Source organism: Neopsephotus bourkii, unplaced genomic scaffold, assembly GCF_033783945.1.
Source record: "Neopsephotus bourkii isolate Nb327-2 ecotype Australia unplaced genomic scaffold, CSIRO-AGI_Nbou_v1 NB_357, whole genome shotgun sequence".
NCBI classification, from domain to species: domain Eukaryota; kingdom Metazoa; phylum Chordata; class Aves; order Psittaciformes; family Psittacidae; genus Neopsephotus; species Neopsephotus bourkii.
Window position 1 is genome coordinate 799021 of NW_026900863.1, and position 15547 is coordinate 814567.

Below are 15547 nucleotides of genomic sequence, written 5' to 3' on the forward strand. Positions count from 1 at the left end.
ATCACACAGGCAATGACTGCATCTGGCACAAGCTGTCTATGAGAACAGCAGCATGGCTGTAGGTACACGTGGGCAAAGATGATGGCTTTCAGCTTGTTTACCCATACAGCAAACTGCAGTCCAGTGTTACCACAGCCTGCAACGCCCAGGTGGGAAGATGTCAGGGGTAATGAAGAGGCACAGATCCTGCAGAGGGCAAGGGAGAAAAGAGCAGAGTTGGGAGCACCAACGTCATCCCATTTCCACAGGGTGAATTCACAAGGTGCAGTTGGAGCTCTCCCTGAGAACCAGCAACCTGCAGTTCACACGTGTGTTCAACCCTGCTGACTTCAGCAGCAAGAAACTCACCGCTGAACTTGACTCTTGAGGATCTGCTGCTCCTGGATTTAATGACTCCAACACTTGGCTTTCAATACTACACTATTTGCTTGTCACTTGCCAGAACAGTGGCTCCCTCCCACTTCCCTTCAATAAAGCAATCCAAACTGTTGCTGCTGACAATAGAGCTAATATTTATGATTAATTACTGAAAATATTTCAAGTTTAGTGGGTTCTGCAGTACGAGACAACAATCACAGATAAATTTACAATATAAGATGTAAGGACAAAATGCCTTACAGAAGTGGTATCTATAGGTATTGAAATCATTCTGTAAACCAGACGGACATTGTAGATGCAGGAATTTTTTTGGAATAACTGATGTGATGATTACTGTCCCACGCGGGAGAAAATGGATACATGAGGGGGACACTTTATTCCTCTTCAGCTCTGCACAGAGGCCAAGGCTGATACTGGGTGAGTTATCATCCCCCACCCTTCCCAAATCCTTCAGAAGCCAGCAGCAGAGTGTGCTCAGTGGGGCACTTGTCTTTGCGAACAGTTCCTTTCAGGGAAAAAGGACATTCAGGGTTCAAGGGGTTTTAACTGAGAGTGAATTTGGATTCTCCTTTTTGTCCTCTTTTCCAGCAGGGAAGGAAGCTATCAGAACATGCTTTGTGTTTCACAATAAATATCATACTAGCTGTATTAAGAAATAAATAATCTCCAAAGTTTCATCATATTCTTAAAGGCTTCTGCATCCTTTGGTACGTTGTTGTGATCCGTATTAATAGTTCAAAGGGACAAAACCCTGTTCTACTTTTGCCTTGCACAGAAGGCCATGTCCTATTTGGCTTAAAAGGAGCATGTGGAGGCTGCTAGAGGGGAAGCTCTCAAACAAAGCATGTTTCTACCCAGAGAATAAGGACCACACAATTTGTGGTTATACAAGCCTCTTCCTTTCTTTCCAACTTGTTTTCCAACAGTAAACCAGAAATCTGGAGAATTTTTAAAGGGCCTGCAGGATCATAGAGTCACAGAATAGTTAGGGTTGGCAAGGACCTTAAGATCACCCAGTTCTAATCCCCCTACCATGGGCAGGGACACCTCACACTAAACCCTGCCTCTCAAGGCTCTCTCCAACCTGGCCTTGAACCCTGCCAGGGATGGAGCATTCACAACTTCCCTGGGCAACCCATCCCAGTGCCTCACCACCCTAACAGGAAAGAATTTCCTCCTTGTATCCAATCTAAACTTCCCCTGTTTAAGTTTTGACCCATTACCCCTTGTCCTATCACTACAGTCCCTAATGAAGAGTCCCTCCCCAGCATCCCTATATGCCCCCTTCAGATACTGGAAGGCTGCTATGAGGTCTCCACGCAGCCTTCTCCAGGCTGAACAGCCCCAACTTTCTCAGCCTATATTCATACAGGAGGTGCTTCAGTCCCCTGTAAGGACAGGACAAGGGAGAATGGCTTTAACTTGCCAGAGGGGAGATTTAGCTTAGATATGAGGAAAAAGCTGCTGAGGTACTGGCACAGGTTGCTCAGAGAAACTGTGGCTGCCCCATCCCTGGCAGTGTTCAAGGCCAGCAATGGAAACTTCTTTCTTACTCAAGGAGGGTGAGTGGAACCCCATGCATCTGATGTTTCAGGGATCATAGAATCCCAGACTGTTTTGGGTTGGGAGGGACCTTAAAGCCCATCCAGTTCCAACCCCTGCCATGGCAAGGGACACCTTCCACTAGAGCAGGCTGCTCCAAGCCCCTGTGTCCAACCTGGCCTTGAAGACCGCCAGAGCATTCACAAAAGACCATCCCTTTCCAGGCTTCCCCAAAGTCTTGGAAGAAGCTGCAGACTGAGACTTTGCTTTGGCTCCTTTAAGTAGGTTATTGCCACCAAGAGGAGCAAGAGCCTGTAAATGAACCTGCCTGTTAATCTTCTCTCTGCCCACCTTCAATACCAAAGTGTGCACCTCTGCAGTAAATGGGAAGGAACTCTCTGAAGAGACCCAGCCTCCACAGATTTCCAGGCTGAACTAAGCTTGACAAGACCTGATGAGCTCCTGGGCAATTAGTTCTTGCCTTCAGAGTCTTCTCCCAGCCCCAGAGGATACTGTAAAAGACAGGCTAACATTTTTCCTACACTTGAAGTTTAAAAGCTGAAGCTCAAGGTAAACAAGACATGTGCCAGCTTAAGATGTTCAAATAGAGAATCCTGCATACATTCCAGCTGGGAAGCAAGGAGATTTTGGGGCTGGGTTTTACAAATCCACATCTGTTTTATGAAGGTTTCAAGGGTGACTAATTACAGTGCAAAAATAAAGCTATCCAGCTGCTTTCTGGTGTTCCCCTATACTGCCATGTGTCAGCAGGTTTAGCATCCAAGACTGTTTATCGCTAAACTGCATTACAGATAACAACAACAGAAGATGGTAACAAGTGATTTTCCTAATTTATGAGCAGTTTCATTCTACAAACTTCTCCTTTCTTATTGCAGTCCAATAAACACCTCTAACAAGATAGCATAAGGCAGGTGAAAACTCACCCCTGGTTTTGAGACTGAACTTACAGGAATTTAAAATCTCTATCGTTGTTCCTCTAAATTCTCTTTAATTCTACAGATACCTTACTTATCCTTTAAGTTCTCTGCTTCAAAGCTGCACAAGCCTGCAGAGACTCCAGGCATGAGCACTTGGCCACATGCTCCAGGAGTGCCTGTCCCAGAAATGCATATTCATGAAACAAATAACCAAACAGCAGAGAAAACAACTTCGCTCCATTTTCTGGAATGTCTACAATGAAAATAGAGGAGGGGAAGTTTTGCCAGCATCTCCACATGTATGTGCATCAGGAAATGCAAATCAATTTGAGGCTCTCCTACTAGTACAAGAAATACTCTGTTAACAAATGTGTGGTTCTACAGGAACCAGACTTAGAAACCACCTTACTATGCACTTCACTAGAATTGGTGCAGCACCCTGCTGCCTTTTGCAGCGCAGACACCAACACCTCCAGCTCTCTCCCTGCTGCAGGATCCTTCACACCACCTTTCACCGCAGCAAACAGGTTAAAATCCAGAACACTATTTACTGAACGATCAGGCTCAGAAAATCAGGGAAATAGGAGGAAAGTAAAAATGTACATTAGCTGTTCCTGTCACTTAGCTTGAGGTAACTTCAACTTGAGTAAGGGTGCATCGCATTGATAGGAATAAGGACGCATTTCAAAAGGCACAGAGAATTTAAGCCAGAAGGATTTGAACAGTTACTGCTGAATTCTGTTCACTCTAGAGAGACCTCAGGAAGGTGATGCCGATTTCCATGCACACGTGCCCAGCCTGGCTCTGCAGGTTCTTAGCTTTCTCTGTCCATTTCCACTCCAAACAAAGGACACACTCAAACATTCCCACTTGCTGATGACAACAAACATTCTTGTTGGTGCCTCACATCCACTGTCCACAACCATTCTTGATCTCTACACATCACTGCAAGAAACCCCTTCTGTGCAGAAGGCAGCTCTCCAGCTATTCAGTTTGCTGTGGGAGTCTCTCTCACCCACCCCTCAGGACATCTCACTTGTCCATCCAGTTCTGCTATGGAAGAGCTCAGGCCCTTACCACACCTAACAGGCAGTGATGGGAAATGGCCAATCTTACGCTGCAATGTTGCTTAATCCACCAGTATTGCAAGAACCACCATGCTGTCCTGAGCTCCTTCACCACAAAGGGTAAAACTGGTTCCTTCTCTTGTATCCGCATATCCAGCCAGAGTTCCTAAACTTGACGTGTGCAGAGGAAATGAACTCTCCTGAACACGTTGGATTTCCCATCATGGAATAGGGAAGAAACATTTCCCTGCCCATGTTGGGAAGAGAACTGTGCATGTAACTATTTCAGCATCACATAGCCTGTCCATAGCACTGTCAGCCTCTTGAAGCACAGCCCTGAAACTACCAATAGCCTCAAACCTTATTGCTTGCAGAAAGCAACACAGGTGGTGACTCTGCTGAAGACAGTGACTCTGGAACATGGTCTGTGAAAGTGGCCTTTGTTATTCCAGCCATCCTATCACTGCCACAATACATCAGTGACTACCTGCTGACTGACAGCAGGAGTGTTGCTTCTGCAGGTGGATGTTGTGTCAGACCAGCTGCCTAATGTCATCCTGCCCTTCTCCACTGGCAGCAGCCGCACAAGCTCCTGAGCCAAATGCCCCATCCACAGCAAACCTGCACGCACAACATGTACCTGCCATAGTACCTGGCAGAGTGGCTTCTGTGCTGTCTGACACTGGAAAACAGTGCCCACATCATGAGTAATGAAGCCGTAGCTTTGACCTGCCACTCTCCTAAATCTCACATGCTTGGGAGCTATTTCGTAATGCAAACAAAATGCATTAAAACATCAACAAAATGCAGTAAAACCAAATCATCACAAGCAGGCAAATGACAGTCAATTCGCTTGGGCAAACCTCTGCAGCTTGAACAGTTGTTGCATAAAATCACAGCAAGCTGGTGAGATGGCCACAGGCACTGAAGCTCTGTGGCTTGGCAGCATCACGTTCCCAAACCACAGACTAGGAAATGCTGGGCAGTACGTGCTGTGGAGACACAGACTCAGCCACAGGGAGAGCACTGATGGAATCAAACCTCCTTTAGCACTGTCCTCACCTCATCCTGACTCAGGAGTTTAATTGGTAGGGAAATGAAGCTCCTGAAACAGACTGCCTGATGTTCATGGCTAACAGGACAGAAACACAGCCATTAGGGAATGAGCAGGATCTGTGTGGGCTTCTGCAGGGAAGCACCTCTTTACAGAGACAGGGGAGACAGATAATCGAAGGCTCACTCCTTGCTTTTTGTTCTTTCAGGAATTCATTAGTTTGTAACCTTCTTGCTGGTGGAAACCTTACCACATATGTACGTACCTCTAGATTTGCTTGCCCTCAGCTTCAACATTGCTGGAAAGCAAGGGAAAGGCAGCGGCACAGAGAAGTGAAGGGGAAGTACCCAAGGTAGAAATGAGGAGCTTGCTTTGTGTTCTCTGAGGGATCAGAGATGCCAACATAGGGATCACAGAGTTGGGTTGTTAACTTCACACCCCAGCAGCTTCTAACAACTCTCTGTCTCATTTTGATCCAGATGAAGGTTCAGAACATTTTCCAGCTAATTCCCCACCATCAATAATTTCCAGGCGGCAACTCTAAAGGGAGAGTGTTTTGCTAAAAACAAGCAAAGCAGAAATGTGACAAAATTCATTCGGAGTCAGAGCATTTCCAAAGTTCCCCAAACATCTCATACATAAATGAAATTGTAGGTTTGGACCAAACTTTTAGTCTAATTTGTTTTGTAGGTTGTACAAAGCAGTGGCCTTTTTAATCATCAGCGTGCTTGTAGGAAGCGTGGGTAAAGCCCTTCCCAAATCTTCGTTCACCAAGTCAAGCCATGATGATGATGACGATGAGTGTGTACAACACAAGAGTGTGCTTGCTGCAACAGATACTGCCCCACACTTAACTTACACACCAGTCACCTTGATGTGAGCTGTGGGTGACATTCAAAGTGGCACGTTGCCGTGTTCTCTCCTGTGCATCACTGAACAGCAGCAACCAGTGCCTGAGAAAAGCACACAGCGCTCTGATTGCCTGAACTTTTGAACAGTGAGTACTTCACCTCCATCACTAGTCAGGACAGAGAAAAAAGAAAAGGCAGCATCAGCTAAAATAAAGATGCAAATGCAGCCATGTAAAGTGCTGTATGTGATGGCATTACCCTGAAAATGCCTGAGCAGAAAATTCCCCTTGTTTGACAGTGTACTTCCCTGCAGCGCTGTGGCGAGCCACGTGCAGCCCAGTGCTCTATAGCAGAGGTGATGAGAAATGATAGGGCAGTAGCTCAGCTGTAATGTCCTCAACTCCTGCCAAGCAGAGGATGCCAAATTGCCACTGCAAATCGCCCATATTGAAGCCTTAAAGACCTGGAAATGAGAGGCACTTTCCTGAAAGATCGGTCTCTGGTTGGCTTTCTTTCCCAGCACCAAACCTGCTCTGCCTGCAGGTCTGGCTGCTGCCTACACAAACAGGAATGGGTCTCGTGGGACCCCATTTCATTTGCAGAACTGCACATGCTTGCCTTTGCCTGTCAATCAGTACATCCACATGTCCACGCAGGCAGGTTTTTCCTCACACCCTAATGCAGCTCTTTGTCTAGGTGCCTGCAGCCTGGCTAGTTCTTATGCACAGGACTGCAAACTAGACCTTCTGTAGGCTCACATGGAAAATATTAGACAGAACCAAACAGGGTGTTACAGGGATTCAGATCCACACAAGGACACGCTTTCAGTTCCTGGGGTGTTGATATCACAGTTTGGGATCACATATGACTCTCCCAGTGAAGCATGTAAACTACTGTGTCAATTTAATTACACTGGCTTATTAGGATTAGCAGACAGCAATCCTCTCTGCACTGACACAAAAGTTCCTGCTTCCCATTTGCTTCTTTTCACACACTGCTCCCAGCTCAGACAGCAACGTGCAAGTGAGGATTAAGGGTCCAAAGGGAAGCTGATGCTTCCTGCTGTGTCACAGGACTCACCTGCATGGGATGAAGCAGTTTCCCTAAAGGAAGTTGTCCTTCCCCAATGCTGTGCTGGCTCTCGACATTTTGCAGGCCAGGAGCTAATGGCATTCCACTGCACAGGGTGGTGTGTGTGCCCTACAGAGACCAAACAGCTCCTGCAGTTTCATGTGCTACATCGGGGGCCTTGCCTGTGGATTCAGCTGATAACCAAGAACTCTGTGAGGCTGATGTGCAGCATCACTCACTGGAGGAAAGAAACAGCATCCCGGGTAAATGAACCTGGAGTTCAACCCCAAGCTGCAGGCAGGCAAAGTTAGAACTGTTATCAAAGCTTTCAAGCTCCACTTCTGAAACGGTGCTCTAACTGGCTACATCATGTGAACACGGCTTGTTTCATCCAGGCTTTCCTGCATATGAGTTTGACACGCAGAAACATATCTTTTCTCAGAGCACTAAAAGGCCCTAATGTTCAGAACTGATCTCTGGCACACTGTAATTGGGCTCCCTCCTTCCAAGGTGACACTCTCCCTTCCCACTAAGGACCCTCAGCAGAACGATGCAGGTGTCTTGCAGGTTTCCTGGAAACCTGCCTCCAGCAGCAGGGTCCTCACAATCATGCTGTCCATTAGCTGTTCCCAGCCACAGTATAAAATGCCTTGCCCCTGTGTGCTGGCTGTTAGAAACAGCAGCTGTGGCCATCTATGGAAATTCTGGGCACTTTCCAACAACCCACAGAACAAGCTTGGGGAGAGATGGGTTTTTCTGGAGCCAGGGAAAAGCAAACACTGGGGTGTGTGTGTGTGTGTGTGTGTGTGTGTGTGTGTGAAGAGCTGCACTTGTTGAGTTTGTCAAGAAAGAAATGTTTGCATTGAGGAAAGCCAAGCAGATGTAACAGAGATCTGCCAGGAGAGGACAGTTCTGCTACCCAGCTCATGTCTTACTTAAAACCTCCCTATGGCCGGACTGGGGCCAGCTGCTGTCCTGCTTGCCCCTCTCAGAGTCCCAAGCATCTCCTCTGTCCCATGTCTACCCAGGGCGTACAGTCCTCCTCTGCCTCCCATCAGCCACGCTTGCTGCCTGAGAACTTCACCTCATTTCAACCGTGGTTTGTTCATACCCTTCAGGAGGCCCGGCCCCCTGCCCATCCCAAGTAACATCCTCATTATCATGATTGCAATCAGAAGTTATCTGACCCCTATCTGCCATTTTCAGTCCAGACCAATGGCATCACCTCACAGTGACAGCCACAAACACAGATTGGACATACCTGGTCACAGCTTCCTTTGTTTTCAACTCGCCTATCCTGAAAACACGGATGCAGTTTACACTTTTAATCACTTATTTGTTTGTTAAGTACAAACAGTCTTACAGTTACTCCCTCTGGCATCTCAGAATGAATGTAAGGAGAAGCTGAAAGATCAGGCTGAAAACAGGATGACTGTACAGGGTGCTGGGACATCTAGTTAGGTCATGCTTGCATAGAAAGGTTAGACCAGATGATCCCTTCCACACTGGTATTCTGTGATTCTATGATTAAATACCTTGCTTGGAACCCTAAATACAGTTTGGTTACAAATGCTGCTGTGATGCCATATAGCTCTAACCTGCATTTCCCAGCTGGATAAGACCCTTGCCATGCAATTTGGTACCTTCCTGCAAAGGATACAGGGTGCCTAGAGCATCCTGCACGCACTGGGAAACACCTCTCAGAGACACGCACAAGTTTTCTACCTTGCAACTAGCCATGGTGCAAGCGGCAACATGGCCCAGAGACCCTGAGCAGGTACCCAAGCGTTCTGCATCACTGTGCAATGGTTTTGAGTAAGAAACACGGCACTCGACATAAATACCCAGGTCTATCCCTCACTGCAACAGAAGAACTGCTTTAGCAATCACGCTTTTCTAGTCATGTCTCAAACTGCAACAAAATTGCAAGCCGGTTTTGGTGAATAATCACAATTAATATCCATTTTGATTTCTGAAACATTTGGCTAAAAACCACACCCCACTACTTAATTTTTGATGAATTTGCAAATCTTCAGGGTTTTCAGTAAAGCTTACATAAATATCAAACAGGAGGACTGCACACTTGTAAGTGGAAATATACAACATTTTTATCCCGCCCCTCATGTTGGATCAAAATCAGCAGGAGGTTACAGCTTGCTTTGTTTGCCCTTGGTCTGCTTTCTTATAGATAAAGTTTTCCTCAAAAGTTTGGTACAACCCTAAGGGACTCCAGCTTACATTTTTGGTGACATTAACAATGGTAAAGCTGGGAGTCGGCCAAAACCTCTGCTAACACTGAAGTTCCAAGCTTTTCACTTCTACAATGTTAAATATTTGCAGTTGCAGAAATCCAAGTGCTTCATAGCGCCCATTCCAATCATCAAATATCCAGAAAGTCACCCTGGAAGCGCTGGTGATAAAGGCTGGAAGATTACCAAGGCTGAGAGTGAAAAGCTGGAAAACATTTTCTGTTTTACCCTTTTGGATTATTGTTGAACATTTAGAAGCTTTAAAGCACTGCAGCCTGCTGCCCTGCAAAGCTCAGGTCTCTAATCAGCTCTTTTATGGTGGGATTTCAGGGCTCTCTGAGGATGTGCTGTGGGGTTTGAGTGGCACACAGTACCGGTACCCAAGGGCAAGAAATAAGCACATATGTATGCTAATGCAACATAACATGTAACACACTGTAGAATCTACTTCCCTCCATCTGTTTTTCTTTATTCCAAGCCTCCAACCTGGATCTGCCTACAGCGTTCCAGGCAGGAGCTGTATGCCTGTGGGAAGCAATCAGGGACATATATAGCTTATTTTAATTTAATCAGTACTATCCATTCTTAAGGCCAGGTATTTGAGATCCCTCTGCCTTACTGCTAGGAGCTGAATTTATAGGGAAGCAGGCAGGAAACAAAGCAAGTGATGAAAGAAGTAATTTGGAGTTAGTGACTGCACAGGAGCTAAATTCATTCTGGCTGAAAGCTGGGGAGTGGGGAATAACAGCAGTCAGAAATCCCTCCAAGCAAACCCCACAGATGTGTGTGTGCTCTGGCCAAGGGCTACTGAGAACATGGCCAACAGGGTACAAACTCCATGCCACCCACCTCAGGCATGTCCCAGCACATGGCTGGGATGGGTGTTTGGCTGCTATGATTCTGAGCAGCCCCCCAAGCACCTCATTGGACTTCAGAGACCAAAGAGTTTCACGCCAAGTGACACATTTGGACAAACGCTAGTGACCACAGTGTTTCCAAACTGCTGCTGATTGAGTGGGTACACCAAGAGCCTGTCATTGCAGAGTGCTGCTGTGTGTACCCCTTACAAAGACAATTCCCCAGAAAAAAGCTGCCTGTCAAAGCCTCAGGTTTCAGTGCAGGCAGCCAAAAACGTACCTGACCTGTCAGACTGCATCAGGCGACAGACAGGACTAGGGAGAGAAAACAAGATGCCAGTGCTGTGCTACGGGCTCTTGGACTCAGCCAGGAGAAAACAAACCAGCCATTCCTTCCGCTGCCTCAAGCACCTGCGGGCTCAAGTTTGCAACCAGGGGGAAGATGCTCTGCTTGCTCTAGAGGGGAAATAAACAGGGAACTGAGATCTTCTAATAACAAAATACCCATGACACAGGGCTGTATGGTCCGAGTCTTTATGAGACACACATTTGTTCTCAACAGTGGCAGACTGACAAGTTTCTTTGAGAAGCAGAAAGCAAGAGAAGGGCAACCTTCGAAGTTTTTCTTTCTGCCAAACCAGAACAGATTTTTGAGGGATAAAGGCGAGTCTGCAGCTCCTCCTGGATGAATTTCAAAGGCCTATCATGAATAAAGCTGTTCTAAACAGCTTACAAAGAGTTGCTTTGCAATGGTACATACTGAGCAAATAAAAATCAAGGGAGCTACCTTGCCCAAATCCAGCGTTCCCATGCTGCAGCTGTAGGGCTAGGGCTGAACAGGGCTGATTGCTTGAAACCCACATGAACCACTTTTTCTTTGTCTGAGTAGAGAAGCAGATTTTTTCCAGTGCATGGAACTGAAAGGGCTCAGCCCTGACATTAGGAGCTCACGTCAGTCACATATTCTTCTGAGGACTGACGAGCCCAGCAATGGTGAGTGGTTTCCTGGTAAGCAAACCACTTGAAAATACAGCTGGTCAGACACGAAACCTGATGCTTTTGGCCAATAAGCCATTTCAAAGCAAACTTTCCTTCAAAAAAAAGTCTAGATGTCAGTCATTATAAAAATGGCACAACTGCTGTTGTATAAATTCCTGCTGTTAGCCCTTGCAAAACCAAACAACTGTGACGGGCTCGTCTTGATGGTTTAGGTTTGGATCAAAATCTGGTTACTCTCATTCAACAGGCTCAGATTCCCAGCCAAAACCAGTTCTGCTTTCTGCTGGCATGGTCAGGGGAAGAGCTGGAGCCTGTAGCTCTAAGGCCAACAAGATTCAGGTACTGAGAAGTATCTGAGTTATATTTCCTTTTCACTGGGCGTAGGAGGTGGGTGTTCTGTCGAGAAAAGAAATAATCCCTTATTCCTTGATTTTTCTTTTCGACTGGAATTGAATTTGCCCACACATGGCAGTGTCCCCATCCCCACTGCACACTGCCACAGAGGGAGGGAAAGCCATCCAAACAAGAATTTCCCCCTGCTTTAGCAACCTTCTAATCCGAACGTTTCCATGACAAATCTGGAAATGACTGATTCTAGCCACAAATTTGGCCACGACTGGCTGCAGACTGTAAAAACACATGAAAAGCATCCCTATTTCTGCAGCTAGTTGAAACCAGAAATGTGTCTGTGTGTGCATTATCTGCTGTGCTGGCTCTCTGCCTTTTAGTGTTGTGGGTTGGGTTTTTTCCCCCCCAACTCATTTATCGTTTTATTGCTTATGTTTGCTGGAGGATATACAAGCAACTTGAAATTCTTAATCTTGTATCTAAGTGCTAACTGCCAACATACTAGAGAGAGGACCAAGCACTCCTCTCAGTTTTGCTGGTGTTTAGTCCATACTGAGCTCTCAGTGTTTCTTCCTCTTCCTGGTGCTCCAAAGTCCTTACACCCTTAGGATTTAAGGTGGCAGGGATGTCAGAAGATTGTCTCATCCTCAAGACAGGTTTAACTACAGCAGGTTGCTCAGGACTGTTTTGAGTATTTCCAAGGATGGAGGCTGCACAGACCCTCTGGGCAGCCTGCTCCAGTGTTCAGTCATCCTCACAGTACAATCTTTTTCTTATACTTAAGCTGAATTTCTTGTATTTCAATTTGTGCCCACTGTCCCTTGTCCTGTCACGGGACACCACTAAGAAGAGCCTGGCTTCATCACCTTTCCTACCCCGCCCATCAGGTATTTTTATACTCTCAATAAAATCCCTTGACCCTTCTCTGTGCAGGCTGGACAGTCCCTGCTCCCTCAGCTTCTCCCCATGTGTCAGATGCTCCAATTGCTTAGTATTCTCTGAGTGCTGGAAAAGGCAGGCAAGAAGAATCCCAACAGCAAATGAAGTTAAACTGCCATCAATTGAAGATATCAGAGAACATAATTTCTAACAACATGTACAAATAATCTGTGGAACTGCCCCAAGCCGCTACCAAAGCAAACAGCACAAATCTCATGGACTATCCAGGGACACTCCAGCAAACAGGGAAAACTTCTGTAGCTTTATCAGCAGGATTGCAAACCTGAGAAGTAGAAATCTTGATCCCACAGGACAGGGGAAGCAGCTCATAACCTGCCTAGACAAAGTGCCCAGTTACATTGGATTAAGTTTTCACATTCAAGCTAAACAAATGATACTCTCCTCTACAAACCCACAACACTGTCCACATCACAACACTGTCCAAATCCAGAGACAAGGTCTCACACTTGAACCATTGCTCTCCACTCTAAGACAATTTCTGTGCTACTCCTGCCTTTATTCAGGCTCCCCATTTTCGTTAAAACATGGAATTAAATCCTGTACTCTTGATCAGTGCTACAATATATCCTCTAGCATTGCTGCTCACAGCTGGAATAGCCACCAGCCACCATTCTCACTGCCAGCTCCCCAGACCTACCCAGCTGAGCTGTGCCTGGCACTGAGGCTGGAAAGGTTCAGCATGAGCCACTCTGCTGGGATCCATCACATGCACACTGATATTAACTCTGGAAACTCCTCACTTGAGATATAACTTGCTTTATTTTCCCTACGCTTAAAACAATAGACATTGCTTTTAGCTGATTACACCAAAGGTATGTAGCTCCAGAAATCTGTGTGAGCTGCTCAGCTAGAAAGACTATACAAATTGTCTTCAAACTACTGGGAAGAGCACATACTCACTGAGATGGCAGTGTAGTTGCAGAGATGTGGACCTAGCGCTGTTATAACCGCTTCTTCAAGCCCTTATTTTAAGCAGCAATATTTACCTGCTACATAAATCCTGAACTATTCAAATAAACACAGAAATAAATAAATTATTATAGTAGATGATAATTTAATAATAAAATAGATAATAAACACTTTGCTCAATAACAGATACACACAGCAACATCAAAGCGAGCAGATATACCCAGGCACCATTAGCAAGGTGCCCTATGGTCAAGAAGGTGACCTGCATGGAGGGCTGCATCAACAATCGCACAGCGAAAGCTGGGACGCGTGAATCTTCCCCTGTACTCAGAACACAGCCAAGTGCCATGGTCAGTTTTGGGCTGCCCAGTACAAGGCAGACATGGATACGCTTAGGCATGGTCCAGCAGAGGCCATCAGCATGGTCAGGGGCTTAGGAGATGCTGAGGGAACAGGTGAGCAGCACTAAGGAACCCATTATGTGATGGTAATTGACTTTTACTCACTATCTAGGCTCAGACAAAGAACAATTTCACACTGTATTCAAGTACATCCCAGTGTTTCATTGCAAACAAAGTGAAATGCTGACAGTTAAAGTCAAATATACCAAGCAGCCCAGAGGCACATGAAGCAAACACGCCTCTGCTACTCATGTTTGGAGATCCAGGGCATCCTCTGGGCATCAGTATAGAGGAAAATCTGCAACTGGCTGAAGAGAGTGAAAACCAGCAGCGTTATTTTTTTCTGCCAGGTAAATAGTGACTGAAAGGTGTGAAATTCTGTACTGCCTTTGAAAATAGCCAAGAAAACAAAAGTAATTTCTTTCAGCTTTCCAACTGGGTACCCTACTAACCAGCAACAAAGCATGGATAACACATCAGAGCCAAAAGGACACAACTCAGGGAACACGAGTCCTGATACATACAGGTAAGCAGCCACTGCTAGAAGGCATCAGCAAGAGTGAAGCCCACTGTAAATGTTCAAAAGTGTGACCAGATGCTGGGTGTTTACTGCTCGTGAACTCCCAACAAAAAGCAGTTTCTTCCTTCCACTGGAGAGCTGAGCCAAGTGCAAGACCACAAAGTGATAGAGAGCAGATGCATTCAGCACAGAATTATCCACATTGAGTGGAAATCAGCTCCAGCTCGCAGGTTTCTGGCAGATGGAGAAGACCCCCCACACACACTTGATGTCTCCACAGCCACCATGCCCAGCGCACTGCGCTCAGCTCTCCTCTGCTTCACAGTGCCTAAACATGACTCCCATGGCTTTAGGTGTGACTCGGTGTCTGGACAGCTGTACAGTTACACTTGCATTGTACATACCATATCCATCCCAGGCAATCACACAGTTATGGCTGCATCACAACAACACAGGAAGGTGAACTGTAAACCATGTGCACACACTGTAACAGAAAATTTTACCCTACCTGCCTTGGACCAGGAAGACAGAATTTAACACTGACACTCGCCACAATCAAATCCCCTGCACAGCCCTTCCCCATTTCTATTTAGAAGGATTACTTGATATTTGATATTTCCAAAGATAATTTTTAATTTAAATTGATAGAAAATCCACACCAGCTTGGATTCAAAAGTATAGATACGAACTGAGCAACAGATCCAGTGGAAACATTGACCGACCCTAGGAATACCGAGTGACTGTTAAATGCAGAGGTTCTGGCAGGGAATATTTGCAAACAGCAGAAAGACTTGCTGAAGTTACAGCGTCTTTCCTGTTGTTTTTTAAACAACACTCATTCTGTATGGCACGGATGTGTCCCTGAGAGTGCCTGTAACTTTCTGCTCAGCAGCACCCTGGAATTTCTGAATTAACCCTTGAGGAAATGAAGCAGAGCTCAAGCAAACACTACACACACCAGATCTCCCAAAAATCAGCATTTCACAGCCAGTATTTATGGATTTTAAGGATTCAAATCCCTGGGATAGCTGCTTATTTCCTCATTTTTCATGAGCTTCTCCTCCTCTCCTTCTTTATGAAAACCTCCTAATTTTTTTCCCCTCTTGATAATCTTTACAAAACCCACATCATCAGCATCGCACACTTGGTGCTGGATTACTGAATATGCAACACTGACTCAAACAATACTTTCTAAGAAAGAACCCAGAAGGTATTGGGAAGGATTTGCTGTGTATCTACATTTTATTCCCTCCTCTAAGGTTTTATAAAGCATGGGATTTGGAAATAAACAAGTCTCTTCTGCAAGTGCTCTGCATATGGAGCCTGTGAGTTTCTCCTCCTCACACACACACACATGCCTATATGAAGGATTAGAGTATTCCAGCTGCTTTTCATCCCCCAGA

At 45.8% G+C, this 15547-nt stretch overlaps 1 protein-coding gene across 5 annotated transcripts in view; it reads right to left on the bottom strand.

Moving 5' to 3' along the window:
• KCNIP1 (potassium voltage-gated channel interacting protein 1) overlaps positions 1-15547 on the bottom strand; it is a 404820-nt gene that overhangs the window by 250444 nt on the left and 138829 nt on the right. The gene's annotated exons all lie outside the window — the stretch shown is intronic.